This window comes from Phoca vitulina, unplaced genomic scaffold (genome assembly GCF_004348235.1).
Source record: "Phoca vitulina isolate PV1807 unplaced genomic scaffold, GSC_HSeal_1.0 scaffold14, whole genome shotgun sequence".
NCBI classification, from domain to species: domain Eukaryota; kingdom Metazoa; phylum Chordata; class Mammalia; order Carnivora; family Phocidae; genus Phoca; species Phoca vitulina.
The window spans coordinates 23392012-23396656 of NW_022589717.1; the positions used below are offsets into that span (position 1 = coordinate 23392012).

A 4645-nucleotide genomic window follows, 5' to 3' on the forward strand; every position below is an offset into this window, starting at 1 on the left:
ATCAATTCAGATTTAGACTTCAGAGTCAGACTTAGAATGTCACAGTTTCCCACGATTTATGGTGAAAGTCAGATCTTGACAGGGTTCTGGCTCATTGTTAAAATACTGGACCCAGGATTTGATATCTCCTTTCAATTAACAATAAGGTAATTTCTAATTTTTATTCAATTTATAGCCCATAAAATCCTGGCCTGCTAATGGAAAAATAGGATTTGAAACAAGCATTTCATTATACTCTTGGTCAAGTCATGGTTCCTCTGAATATGTTTCCTCCGAATAAAACAATGTATCAAACTGGGTCAAATCCTATTAAATCTAAATTCTGCCATATTTTATTTTTAGATATGAAGCATTTACTAAATTTTAATTCATTGCTACTGCTCTATTCAGTTTTCCTAAAACAATGAGAACAAAAGGCAGCAAAATTTTAATATAATTTTTACTTTTGTTTATATTTTTAGCCTCTATCAGCCTTTGAGAAAACAAATTTTCTTTTCTGCAGCCTTTGTCTTTTAAAACTAAAAGGTTCTAGTTTTATATTATATGCATATCTCTACTACCTTTATGATTTCTTAACAAACAGAAACAAGAACTCATGAAATAGTCCAGACATTCATTCACTTTATTTTTGAAAACTGAATAAAAATGTTCAATTTTTTCTCAGTAGTACTCCACATCTTATTGGTCACCATGGACATAGCACACATTTCCCAATAACTGCGTTTTTCTGACTCCTTAACTTAAAGAATCAGCTGAAAAAAATCTAATCATAGGGATTGTAATATATTATACATAGGTTTTCCAAATGAACACCAATTGGAACATGTTATATAGTCTACATGATAGGATCTTTGGAAGGATGATGTCAGCAAAAATAACAGAATTAGGGTCTCATAAAATTCTCTCCCCCATAAAAGCAATGATAAAAAGAGCAAAAATTGTCAGAATTAACTTTTTCAGAACTCTGGAAATTAACCAAAGGTTTACAGCAATCCAGGGAGCATTTATCCAAGAAAAAAACACTGAATTTTGTTTAAAAAAAAAAATAGCATGCTTTATAGCATTTTCTCATGTACTATGTTGATCCTCCACTCTATAGCTCTGAGACAGCTTTAAAAACCAAAGCCTACAATCACGGTGAAAACCAACAACCTGCAATCACACTATAAACCAATAGCCTGATAGTGACCAGAGGGGGAAAATGAGAGTGCAACTCCTTTAAAGCCTCATTTCCAGAACACTGTCATTATTTGCCCTGTCTTATAGTTCCATCAAAAAGTCCACACTCAAGGTTGTGTTTTTTTTGCCTGACTTAGAGCTCACTCAGTGCAAAAACTATTTCCCCAGGAGCATTTGTCAAAAACAATTAAAGGCAATTAATTAACTTCATGGCTCTATGAGGGAGTGGATAACAGTTTGAATAAACAAAATGAAAGGCTAGGGAAAAAGATGCCCACAGGGGCATTGAAAATCTTCCAACATATTTCTGGGAATCTAGAAGCCCACATGATGCATAGGACTACGTAGATGTCCAGGGCTGTACACATGCTCAGGAAAGATCTGAGAAGGCCCTAAATTCTCACTGAAGGCTGACTTTGAGACTCTGCAAAATTAAGAAGGCAAAGTTATTAACTGCATAACTGAGTGTTGAAGGTTTTCCCCAACACACACAGAGCACCCTTTAGCAAGGCAGAGAAACACTGAATCTAGGTGTTTAAGAAAATTTCTGTTCAAACATTAGCTGACTACTAAGGTAACCAAACACAGACTTTAGTGACCATACACAACAAAAAAATACACATTTCATAGAATTAGTTCAGAAAAGACACTAAGAAAACAAACAACAACCATGGGGAGGGAGGAGAATCTGATTTCTAGAGTTGCCACATCATATTATTTAAAATGTCCAGTTTTCGGGGTGCCTGGCTGGCTCCATCAGTAGAACATGCAACTCTTGAGCTCAGGGATGTGAGTTCAAGCCCCACATTCAATGTAGAGATTACTTAAAAATAAAATCTTTAAAAAAATGCCCAGTTTTCAAAAAAAAATTACTTGATGTGAAAAGAAACAAGAAAATAGGGTCTATCCACAAGAAAAGAAGCAATCAACAAAAAATTGCCCTGAAGAAGACCAGACACTGGACTTACTAGACGAAGACTTTGAAGAAGTTATTCTAATTTTGTTCAAACAAGTAAAGAAAACTGCCTAAAGAACAAAGTATAAGAATGGTAAGTCACCAACGCAGCTAACATCATCGATGTTAGCGACTCTCCCAGCGGGTTCTCTCTGGGCACAATGGCAACTCTTAAGGAAAAACTGATTGCACCAGTTGCAGAAGAAGAGGCAACTGTCCCAAACAATAAGATCACTGCAGTGGGTGTTGGACAAGTTGGTATGGCGTGTGCCATCAGCATTCTGGGAAAGTCTCTGGCTGATGAACTTGCCCTTGTGGATGTTTTAGAAGATAAACTCAAAGGAGAAATGATGGATCTGCAACATGGGAGCTTATTTCTTCAGACACCTAAAATTGTGGCAGATAAAGATTATACTCTGTGACTGCCAATTCTAAGATTGTGGTGGTGACTGCGGGAGTCTGCCAGCAGGAAGGAGAGAGCCAGCTCAATCTGGTGCAGAGGAATGTTAATGTGTTCAAATTCATTATTCTGCAGATAGTCAAGTACGTCCTGATTGTATCATAATTGTGGTTTCCAACCCAGTGGATATTCTCACATATGTTACCTGGAAACTAAGTGGACTACCCAAGCACTGTGTAATTGGAAGTGGGTGTAATCTGGATTCTGCTAGATTTCACTATCTTATGGCTGAAAAACTTGGCATTCATCCCAGCAGCTGCCATGGATGGATTTTTGGAGAACATGGCGATTCAAGTGTGGCTGTGTGGATTGGAGTGAATGTGGCAGGCATTTCTCTTCAGGAACTGAATCCAGAAATGGGAACAGACAACGACAGTGAAAATTGGAAGGAAGTGCATAAGATGGTGGTGGAAAATGTCTACAAAGTCATCAAGCTAAAAGGATACACCACCTGGGCTACTGGATTAAGTGTGGCTGATCTCATTGAATCCATGTTGAAAAATCTATCCAGGATTCATCCAGTGTCAACAATGGTGAAGGGGATGTATGGCATTGAGAACGAAGTCTTCCTGAGCCTTCCATGTATCCTGAATGCTCAGGGCTTAACCAGTGTGATCAACCAGAAGCTGAAGGATGATGAGGTTGCCCAGCTCAAGAAAAGTTCAGATACCTTGTGGGATATCCAGAAAGACCTAAAAGATCTGTGACTTCTGGCTTCTAGGCTGTAGAAATTTAAAACTACAATGTGATTAACTGTGAGCCTTTAGTTTTTCATCCATATACACGGATCACAGTTTGCTTTTATCTTCCTAAATATGTGAATGTGGGCTCACAAAATCAAAGCCAATGCTTGGTTTAATGCTTGCAATATGAGCCCTTGAACAAAGAAAATTAACTATTGCAGTGTGCTTCTAAAAAAAAAAAAAAAAAAGAATGGTAAGTCACCAAACAATAAAATGTAAAAAGATAGAAATTACTTTAAAAATACACACACAGAAATTCTGGTGTTAAGAATACAGTAACTGAAATGAAATGTTTACTAATGGGACTCAGTTGCAAATCTGACCAAGGAGGAAGAAAGAATCAACAAACCTGAAGATAGCTGATTGAGATTATTCAGTATGAGGAACAAGAAGAAAAGGAATGAGAAAAAATGAATAGAGCCTCAAAGACCTAGCAGACAAAATCAAGTGTACCAACATATACATATTTGGAGGACAAGAAAGAAAGAAGAAAAAGAAAGGGGAAAGATTATTTGAAAAAAATAATGATGAAAAATCTCCTAAATATGTTGGGAAAAAATTAATCTACACTTACATGAAGCTCAGTGAAATCCAAGCAAGATAAACTCAAAGAGAGCCATACCTACACATATCACAACCAAACTGCTGAAAGACAAAGAAAGAGAAGATCTTGAAAACAGCAAGAGCAAAGATCACATACAAGCAATCCCAGTAAGATTAAAAGCCAATTTCTCATCAGAAACCATAAAGACCAGAAGGCAGTGGGAATGACAGATTAAAAGTGCTTAAAGAATGTCCACCACGATTTCTATACCTGGCAAAACTATCCTTCAAAACCAAAGAAGATATTATAACATTTCCAGGTGAACAAAAGTTAAAAGAATTCATTACTTGCAAACCTGTCCTACAAGAAATACTACTGAGAGTCTTCCAGGCTGAAATGAAAAGCAATTAGAAAGTAACTCAAATCCACATGAAGAAAGAAAGAGCATTAGAAAATGTAATTGCACAGATAAATATAAAAGACAGTATAATTTTTTTGTTGTTTTTAACTTTTTTTCCAATATATAATTTGCATAAAGCAACAATTATAAATCTGTGTTAAAGGGCACAAAGTGTATAAAGATGTAATCTGGATAACGATAACAGTACAAATGAAGGGAGGGATGAGAATTATATGGGAACAAAATTGTGACATGCTATTGTAATTAAGTTGGTATTGAGCCAAACTAGATCATTATAAGTGAATATGTTAATTGTAATTCTCAGGGCAATATGTAAGGAACTAACTCAAAAAACAGTAAAATA

General features: G+C 36.0%; 1 pseudogene; it reads left to right on the plus strand.

Annotated features, from left to right (window-relative positions):
* Positions 1-2035: 2035 nt before the first annotated feature.
* On the plus strand, positions 2036-3471 carry LOC116637510 (annotated as a pseudogene).
* Positions 3472-4645: the final 1174 nt, after the last annotated feature.